This window comes from Pinus tabuliformis, chromosome 5_2 (assembly GCF_031772625.1).
Source record: "Pinus tabuliformis cultivar Carrire ecotype Pingquan chromosome 5_2, CPIR1, whole genome shotgun sequence".
NCBI classification, from domain to species: domain Eukaryota; kingdom Viridiplantae; phylum Streptophyta; class Pinopsida; order Pinales; family Pinaceae; genus Pinus; species Pinus tabuliformis.
This window is the reverse complement of record NC_142306.1, coordinates 276,028,720-276,040,118: the sequence shown is the minus strand read 5'-3', so window position 1 is coordinate 276,040,118 and position 11,399 is coordinate 276,028,720.

Sequence of the window (11,399 nt, the reverse complement as noted above, 5' to 3'; positions counted from 1 at the left end):
TTTAGTTTATAGGAAATGAGTTAAGTTGTCTAATTTAGAACCCATCGATGTCCTAATAACCTCTAGCTCTTCTTGTAGTATATCATTTGAAATGAGCATAGAGTCTCTAATCATATTTCGGCTCTATAGGTCCTTGACAACTTTAATGGCCTTGAGAAAGGAGCTAGTCCTTTTCTAATCAATATTTTAATAGTCAGCAACAACCTTTTCTAAAATTTTGATTCTAGCAGACCAACCAGCTTTGATGTGGTTAAGTCTTTTAGGGTGTGGGAGGCTTTGTTGTGTCCTATGGAAATCGTTGAGTGAGATTATTCTAGTTAGAAGATGTGTCAATTTTATTATTCGATGGGGTGTGTTTGGTTTAGTTTTCACAACCTCAAGTGCTTCAATAGCCAAATGGATCATAAAAAAAGGCGTTGGATTGGGTGCTTGTTCAAGCTCATTTGTTCTCTATTTGAGTCTTAGCTTTTTCGTCTCATGTTCTATAACATAGTGCACCAAAGCTTCACTAGTAATTTGGTATAGCTTTAGTTGTCGATTAGCTCCTACTTAAGAGATGTCCACTTCTAATTTTGGCTTATTAATGACCCTTTTAGTATGAACGTTTAATCTTTCCACTCTTAGTTTCTTATTACTACTATCATAGTCTACATCTTGAATAGTCTAAGGATGGTAATAAAAGATGGCGAGTTCCTCAACAATTTATTGAATCATTCTTTAGGTTTCAGCCACGCAAGTTGTAACCTAATTAGGTAGTGTGGTGCTCTCAAATTCCATATTAGTTGGCTCTTCTATAGGTTGAGTTCAATAGATATAAGAATACATTATTTTGAATGGTGTTTGACTTCAACTCATTCATTTAGAGCATACATATTGTATTTTTGTATCTTGAGAGCAATTAACATCATCAATGGTTTCTCTTGTGTCTGTTCACTACTTACATCATTGGTTGATAATCATCTGCCATGTTTAACTTCAGCTCCTTTATTCACATGGTTAGACTCACACATTAGATGATTGAGTGAACAAGATAGAAGACCCCAAATCTAGTTCCATCTATCTAGTTTGTGATTTCGGGATTAATGCAATATTACCAAGCATGTTAGCTATGATCATACAAATAGTCATCCAATTATGGGTCCACCCTTTGTCATCAGTGGACACAACTCCTTCATCATTGTACATGTAATGTTAGCTTATATGTTGAGCATGGGTATGTCTCCCTTGTAGAGATATCATGAAAAAAATGTAATATAATAAATGATGATCGTGACTAGTTGTTCTTGATCTGAACTTGTCACAAGGTAAATCACTTTAGTCATCAACCACCATTTCTAACTTTATGCTTTAGGGGAAAATCCGTTATTGGCCATTTTGTCACACTTGGTCAATAGGACTGCAAACCGGATCAATCATCATCTTTGAACATGATGTCATCATCCCCACACAAATCCCTAAGAATGACCTTTCCAAATAACTTATTTTCAGGGTCTAACTTCTTCAAGTCAATGCTTTATCCCACAACTGTAGTATACCTAGGAGGCATAGTATGGGGTACAGAGGGAGGTACCCAAGGGAATAATGTAATAATGGGATGGGCCATAGTTAATAAATAAATTGGTTAACCTGCATCATGTAAGGGACCACAAGTAGTTAAAAATAATGTGATAATCCCATTGTATTAGATATATGGTATTGAGAGATGCATGGTAATGACCCATGGTATTGTATGTATGAAGCCTATATAGAAACTTGTCTAAAGACGACCTTAATGCTTCTTGGAATGATGGTTCCTGGTGAAGAATTAAGGGTAGAGGAAAACGAGAATGAACTACTAGAGGAGGTATGTAATCATTCTCACCCACTAAGTCAAACATGGGGACTATGTTGACATAGAGTAAAATATTTGAAGATATGGTATTAAGCGTCTACAATATGCAATGTGCATATGGCTCGCCGGAGAGGTCGATAGGACAAACTATCCAAGAAATGGGAGGATAATCGACCATACCTAGATTCGGTGGGATCTAGGCCAAGACTTATGCTAATCAATTCGGTAGATGGCCAGGGGAAAACCATCATTCCCCCAACATGGGATATTGCTCGCAAGCATATGTGATGGATGGGACTGATCTAGTATGCAAAGGTGGGAATGATGCCCCTGAGCAGGAGGAGTTTTTGAAGCGACATTGTGTTCTGGGTGCTCGAAAAATATATTCAAGAATTTCGACCTAACTTGGCACGAGATCCTCCAAAGGAGATGTAGGGGCCTATGTGCCCCCCTAGTATGCTATGGGCCTCCCAGATCTATTTAGAGTGGGGCACTCCAAATACTTATACATAATATGGTTATGCATTTTTTATATGATGATGATGATTCACCATGTGTTGTGTTTATGGTTGTCTTATGTGGTATACATGTGATAAATTCCAATCTAGAATATTATTTGCAATGGTATCTACATAGTTATCTTGGGCTCTAGGAACATGACTTAAAGTAATAATTTCAAATTCACATACCAACAACTTAACTCGTAGATATTTTCTAAATATCATTTGGTTATGCACATGATACACACCATTCAATTGTAGGGCAAGCAGTAAGGAATCTAAATGAACATGAAGATGAAGGATGCAATGGGTGGGGGCATCAAATAAGAAACCTATCACTGCATCATATTCGGCCTGATTATTGGTGGCAGATCCAATACACATGCCATTTGAAAGGAATAACATATGCAAGGGGGAAAAATGGCACAGGCTAGATTCCGGGAGAAGCAACTCGCACCATCGTCATGACCGATATATGGTGGGGATGATGGATCCATCGAGAAGGTGAAAAAGAAAATGGATGAGATGATGCAATCTACCTAATTTCAGGGAAGGAATAAAGACATGCAGATCAAAGGGATGTGCTATGAGATAAATTTCATGAGGTAGAGTGCATTAGGAGAATTAGGAAGGAGATGGCCTTCATAATCCTCCAAGAAATATCCCCCCTTACCTATGTGGAAGGGTTATCAGGGGTAGACATAGCTTCCATGGTGTCCTTACTGGAATGGAAGATTGGCGGATGGGAGGAAAAGTGACTACATGATGCAGCGACATTACTTGGTGCATCAACTTAAGAAATAAAGTTCACAGGAATGGTAGATGATGAGTTGGTAGATGGAGGATCTATGGATGTTGAGACCTAGGATTCTATCGAACGAGGCTTGATAGAAGCGTGCACAAAAACCTCAAAAAGGTTTGCCTGTGAGGAACTCAAGGATGATGACAGGTAAAGGATATGGCCTGTGGTGTCTGTCATCTCGACATCAGTGGGAAGGATCACAATGGTAGGACCAGAGTCCCCTTGTTTTGGTTGACTAGTGGTACCAGAATCCATGGGTAGAGGAGTAGATGATCGACTATAGGTGGCCTCATATTCGCGAAGCGCTTCAAGGCAGTCATGAAATTCATCGAGACAAGGGCAACAATGGGAATAGTGACCATGATTATCACACAAGGCACAAGGGTGAATTGTGCGCAATGTTTTGAATTTCTTAGGTGGTCCCAGTAAGTTAACATGAACTTCATGGATATTTGATTCAGGGAACATTTCATGAACCAAAGGTTTGAGTTGAGGAAGCTCGAGACAATTATTGGTGGTGTGCCCAAAAAATTTACACAAAGCACATGGAGGTGACGACTTTGGGTCCTTAAGGGCTGGAGGAGCTTGGGGAGCCTTGTCCTTAGGTTCTTTATTCTTATCTTTTCCCCGCTGTCTAGATGCTTTTGCAACAGGAATTGGTTCTTGTTGAGGTTGTGATGGAACTGAAGTAGTGACAAGTGTCGTAGGGACCGGTTGAACCAGGGAAAAAGCATGATAAGGTCTTACCTGACAAGGTTGAATGCTTGCAGGGGGGTCTATGTACCATACTGGGATCCCCAATGTCATGTTAGGAAGGACCAGCGAAGCCATGACAGGGACATAAAATACTCCTGGAAGGGGAAACAAGAAAGGTATATGGCCTTCTGGCTAATGACCCAGTGGAATAGATCCTACATGGTTGAGACTTGTAGGAACAATTCCTAGTGGAAACATAGGAGAGGCACCCACAAACGAAGGAGGTCCTAGGGGGTGGATCTAGAGGGATCAACTAGGATGGAAACAATAGGGTGCTAAGGAGTTGCCTGTTGATCGGATGTACCAGACTATTTAAGGGCAGATCGTGATGCTTGTCACATGCAAATATTTATAGGGTTAGGCTCCGAGATGAGAGGGAGGACTAGGGAAAGCACCCAACAATGATGAATTTTTATAGACTCCAAGTGAAATACTGGTAAGAGGGGTTGAAGACTACTTCTCTGACATTGACGAGATAATGGACTTGGGAGAGGTCATGAATTTCGACTCACAATAAGTCAATTGATCAATGGTAACGATCTTCCCTTCATGGGGGAAGCACATCTTGTGGAAAACCGCAGATACAACGAATTACATGGCATATGTGTAACTATGACCTAAGAGAATGTTGTAATCTAGAGGGGCATCAATGACTTCAATGTCGACATGGACAGTCTTGCCTGCAAGTGTCACTAGACAATTACGGTACATGCCAAGAGGTTGGGAGGAATATCCTTCCCAAGCATGCAAAGTGATGGTTGAGGGGGACAACTCAGGTGATTTGAGTTGTTTCCAAATGGTAGTAGACATCACACAGGTGGATGCACCTTCATCAATAATGAATTGGGAGATGATGGCATTACAAACTCTAACTAGTATCTAGAAAGCAACGGATGAAGGAAATGGGGGATGTTGTGATGTCTCAACTGGGAAGACAATCAAATGATTGTCAGAAGGATCTACTATGCCTAAAGAAGTTAGTAGAGCTTTCTTTTGATATGGGCACGACTCGAGTACTTCAAATGTCGACATGGTGGCAGGTGATTGTGCTAAGTGGTTTACTATATTGTATATATGGGAAGTTCGGTTAGAAGTCGCATTATGGTGTAATGGTCCATTGGGGATCTTCAAAATGGCCTCAATTTTAGGTTGATGGATCTGTAACGGACCATTTGGTGTCATAAGAGGCTCAAGAAATGCTTTGGTTTTAGACTCAGTGGTGGATGAAGTCGAAGGTTTGTCATATTGACGCGACTGACTTGTAAGTTAATAATAGAGCTATTGACCTCATTAGAATTCATCATTTTGTGCTTCCCACATTTGACACATCTGGGCTAAGAGATGACACTCATGTGTATAATGGCCATGTACACCACAACATGCACAAGGCTTATGCATATGAATAGCCTTGTTCTTCTTGGGTTGGCTACCGTATTGCTCGTTGCTAGTGTTAGGCTAGTTCCCCTCGGGTTCACTAGGTTAATTCCCTTGATTACCCTGTTTACCCTTGTAACCTTTCCCCTTATTTGTTTTCTTCAAATTTTGGGGATTGGTCACAGTCTACTGCACAAACACTTGACCCTAAGGGGGCGGTGCCTGTTGGGACTGAGGATGCATGGGAGGCTGCAACGCTAATGCTTGAGGAGCTGGAGTGCTCGACTATGCATAAGGAGGAGTAACAGTTTGGTAGACAGGTTGGGGCCCTGAAAACATGTTGCTAGCAGGAGGGGCATAAGTATTGGAGGAACTAGTGCCCCCTGCGGATAGCCATAAATTTTCTAAGTATATGGCGAAGGGTGTGAAAGGGTTCCTATAATACCGTCAATGGTGTGAGACGCCCCTAGTGCATTGGCACTTACAGGATGAGGGAGGTTTGGAATGATAGTATAGACCTAACTGGATTGTGCATAAATCAGGTCATATCTTAGAGTGGTTTGGAGAGCTTCTTCCTCAGTCTAAGAAAAATGTGACCGACATATTTTCCAATGGGTGATAAAAGGCTCCTAAGAAACTAATCTATATAGACACAGTCTTCAAAAGGCTGGGCACAACATGTGCTCCTCCTTCGACGCCACTCTTGAACATGGTCGGAAAGGCGAGTGGCAGAGGACTGACAGAATGAGGTCAATATCTCCATACCAGTGTTGTAGCAGAGAGGTAACTAGAAATATGAGAGGAATTCTTTAGCAAGCGTCGCGAAAATAGAATTATATTCGGTGGGTTGGTCTACATACCATTTTGCAGCATCTCTAGTGAGCATGCATTGGAATAGCCGAAGACGAATGGATTCAATGGTAATGGAGTTGGATGAACACCACATGTGGAAGGATCCACCATGGTTGGTAGGATCCTCTCCAACATTACCCTGAAACTTTGGGATGTCTGAGGGAATATTAGTTGGCATAGAAGGCCAACCTAGATCATGGTGTATGGGGTCATTTATCAACTGGTTAAAATCTGGTAGACTTAACCGAGCCATAAAGGGGAGCATGGGGGCCACTGGAATGGATCCTGAGACTGTTTTGCTTGATGTGGCCACTAATATAGAAGCAGAGCCAACACCAGGTTGGGTTCCTGCACCAGCTGTGGGTCGAGACATGGTGATGATATGCGGTGAAGGAGGTTCAGAATCAGATGAGGAATCAAAAGGACCAGCAGAAGAGTCGGTATGGGGACTCGGGGGGCTATGAACTTGAACCCAGCGGGGAGGGGTAATATGCCTGAGTGAAAACTGGGGGTGAAGGCCTAATAGTCTCCATGATAAATGCCTTAGTGGCATAATGGTTGTAAGACACACGTGACACGAAAATGGTGAAGGGAGATCAACAATATGCCTTTGTCTCAATGAAGGGAGATAAATTTATTATGTTAAGTCTTGGCTTGGTGGTGTAAACCAAGCGCCCTTCACTTAAGGTATGCTTGTGTGTGAAAGTGTATTTATTGATTAAGCCTACATTGTGTTTGTAAAAAAGAAAAAAGCTTGCTGAAAATAAACTAAAATTAACAACAAAAAATGAACAACAAAACAATTAACTAAACCCCAGCCAAACTGGATTTGCAAACATTGTGTTGGTTGGTGGCTAAATTGATGGAAAATACACTAAAACGGTTAAGAGATATCAATGTGGGTGTGACTCAGATCAAGTGATACTAAGGTGCTAGAAAGTTGGGCAACAACAACAAAAAACCACGAGGGAATATTGCTGCAAAAAGATAGGGAGATGGGTGAAACACCTAGGGAAACTGATGGAACCCTAAGGCCAATGACCAAACAAGTTGTAATATGAAACTACATATGGTGACAACATATCTTTATAGATCTAAAAATGATGGGTACATATCTGGAAAATGTGGTTGAAAGCATTGTAGAAACTCAGAGTACTCACTCAACTAAACTACTCTTATAAAGGTGGAAGCGTACTAGAAGCCCGAGTGGGGGCTAAATTCGAATTCAATGAGCTAATCAAAGTAGATCAAGGCCTAAGCAAGATGAGAAAAAGGTTAGACAACCCAGTAGACAACTCTCTGCAAAACCCAAAAACAGATTTGAGAAAAACCCTACAACCAAAAAATCACAGATACTGACCTATTCTTCAAGTGGGATCGTGCTTTTTGGGTTGATAAGTGCACTCTGGCCTCCAGATTGCACTTTTTGGCCTGTGATTTCTGCTTTGTGGATCCCGAATGGCAATTCTCAGAAAAAATGTCCCCTTTGTACCAGATGGTTCCTGTGACTTGTGGAAACGACCAGAAAGCTTACGAAAGTCATAAACTTAATAGATCTAGGGTTTAAAAACTATGAAACATTAAGAGAATTGAAAAAGGAAGAAACCCTATGCTGAAAACTGAAGGTCACCTAGGTTTATGGATCTGAAGTATAAACTCAACAGAGTCATCAATTTTTTTGTAGTGTTTTCTTCTCAAGGATGTATGAAAAGAACCCACTTAAGATTGTGGATGACAAACAATCTCAACAATATAAATGGTTGCTAAACATTGTAGACCTGCAACAACTGATAGAAACAAAATCTGTCAAAGTCCGGATCTATGTTACAATCATAGTTAAACAACAAAAGGAAAGAGTAATAACTCCAATCAACCAATGGAAACCAGATATACAAAGAATAATTTTATTATAACGCATGTGAAGGGAACAAATAAATGTTACCAGTCCCCCTCTATGGGATGGGTTCTTGGCTATCCTCAAACGTCTTTAGCGTGTGTAGAGTCTCTCTCCTCTATAATGTATAAACCCAGCAAATAAGGGTGTGCGACAATGAAAATAATCAGAGTTACAATAGTGAGTGCAACAATGAAAATAAGCAAAAGTGAATAATGAATGGAAAACCCTTCTATTTATAACAAAATAATTAGTTATCCTTGAATAATGAGCAATAATAAAATATTATTGATCGCATTCTTGTAATAACCACGTGGAATATTTTATTATATTTGTTTAGGAGGGAAAAAGTATTTAAACTTTTATTTAGAAATAATAAATAAATAAATTATTTATTTATAATCTGAAGGAATTAGTTAAGAAATAATAAATAAATAAGGATTTATTTAATTATTCCTAAGGGATTTAGTCAAATTTGACAAAGAATAATAATTAATTAGTGATTAATTAATTATTATTAAAGAAAATTAAGAAAATTAATGATTTATCTATTTATTTTTCATGATTGGGTCAAATATGACAAGGAATAATAATTGAAAAATGGTTTAATTAATTATTCCTGGAAGAAAATAAAAAAAATAGTGATTTATTTAATTATTCTTCATGTGTTTAACTATAAATTACTTAACAAAGGTGGCTTATTAAGTAATTTCTCACAGTGAAAGCAATTTTACTATGGTAAAATTGGCTTTACATGGTGTACTTTGATCTATCTAGTAAATTAAGCTAGATGATCAATTTTTTGGTCATAAAAAACATGTTCCTTTCGTTCTCACAACCTGCACCTTCTCGCCAATCAATAGGACATACCTCAACACTTGTGAATTCATGTCAATCAATACAATAGAGGTCATTACCTAGGCCAATCTGCACAACAGAGTTCACGACCTGCACCCTTAAGCCACACAATACAACACAACAAAGCTCACAACCTGAGCCAATACACAACAACATATCTCATGACTTGAACCCTCGAATCAAATAATACAATGTAATAGAGTTGATGACCTGAGTAAACAAACAATAGTAAAGTTTACGAGATACACCAATACACCACAATACAGTTAATGACCTAAGCCAATACACAAAAAATAAGTTCATGACCTAAGCCAACACACCATAATATAGTTCATGAACTACACCTTCGGGTTAAACAACATAACAATGTTCATTTCCTAGGCCAATACACAACAAAAGAGTTCATGGCCTATGCCCTCTAGCCAAACACTACAATAGAACTCACAACCTGCACACACAACAACGATCATGAACTAGGTCAAACAACACATTACCCATGCCTTCGAACAATAGTAATGATCTAATATGCCATAATAAAGATACCATCCACAGCTGAATATGCAACAAAGCTACCAATCCAACTCTTGATGTCTCTGAACCAAACATATATTGTGTTGAGCAAGAACAACCCTGAATCAAATTTACCACACTTATATATATAAGTGTGAGAGGGAATGAAATTGATCAAGGCAAATGTGAATTTAAAGTTTGTAGCTAACATGAATTTGAAATTTGGGGGCTCACACAAATTAAGGAAGCTTCATGTGCCCTTGCCATGTGACCCAGTCCTGGGGTCCATAGACAAAAAGATGCTAACATCATCATGAAATCACCCTTAACACATGTAATTCCTTGTATGGGCCATGCATCACTAAGAATCCATCTAATTGACCAACAAAAAGACATAGTCAACATGCGACATGCCAAATGCAACATCATAATGCACACTAAATCTCTTGCCACCACGTGTCATTAGGGTACTCAGCCAATCTTGTCATGGCATGTGTGTTTCTAGTAACATTGCAATGTCTGCTATTAAGGGGCTACTTGACATCCTTTAGAGACTGCCATATATCATGTGCTGATTGGACCAACTTAGTGGAGGGAAAGTGATAGGGAGAAGGCATGTGGATGTCATCACACAATCCATCATTCATGAATTCTTCAATGGTTAGATCAACCCTCAAAGGCACGAATATTAAATTATTAATAAGTGTGAAATTTTCTGTGCCATATTCTCTAGATTACACCACATGATCATATATTGATCTGAAGATTCTTAAACTTTCAAAAAGTTGGTGTTTTTTCCCTCATTCCGCGTGTCAACTTAAAACTGGCATAACTTATCATCCGGGAGGAATTTTACCAAGTGTGCTATACCATTAAAAATGTATTTGAGAGTATTATCTAACCATGCTAGCCATAGCTTCATTTAAACAATGAAACTTCAAAAAACATCATTAAAATTTTAGCCACTTTCACACCATTTAATGTGACCTTATCAAACTTATCCTTGACAAGACTATCCAACCATGAAATTAATAGCTTCATTTGCCTTACCCTATGACATAAATGACATAGGTTATCATCAATGACAACATTATGTCGAATAATATCCCCCTTTGTATTGATGGCAACAACATGAGACATTAAGGGTCCTTAACAGTAATAACCTAAACTCCCCCTATCAAGTTGCTACTAAAACAAACACTACTCTCTACGGTATTTTTGAATAATTTGTTTCTCTCCTTCTATATCAACATTTTTTTTTCAAACGTCTTCTCTCTCTCTCCCTTTGACATCAATAAAAGAGGGTGCTACTAATCGTAGCTTCTCATCAATGATTAAGAAATGTTCTTGTATTTTTGTATGGACTTATTTTGTTGTGAAATAATTCTGCCCGTGAGAATATGCTACATAATATGTGTATCTCCCCCTATCAATAAACTCTCTTTCATTGAAGTTTCCTTTAATGAGAATGGTCCTCCTATGCAGGCTTATACTGAAACTTATTTATAGTTCCATGATGTCATATCCTTTTTGAAACCAACCATGTATGAGATATCACATTCACTTATCATTTAAACACATATTTAACTCAATATGAGTTGCTCAATTTCTCATGATTGCTTAATTACTCCTTGAAATGGATAAGTTGCTCCTTCATAACTTCCATACTCAATTTATGCCTCTTCCTAGTGTGTAATCTTCCTCAATTTATCTTCCATAAGTTTTCTTCTTCAAGTTTTATGTCTAAACTTTATGATCTTTGAAGAAGCCTTCATTAATGGATTATATCTTAGAGGTTAGATCTTACCTTGTATCTCCTTATTTTACTCTCAATTCCTTAGAGTTCATTCTCGATTTAATATCAAGTCCTTTTCCCTTTTACAGTCTCAAATTGATTATGTAGTCATGTGATAAATTATCTTCATTATAACACTTGAAACATTCTAAATTGGATTTGAATATTGGTGGGAACAACCCATATGACATGTTGTCATAAATTTTAATTTGATTACCCATGTATCC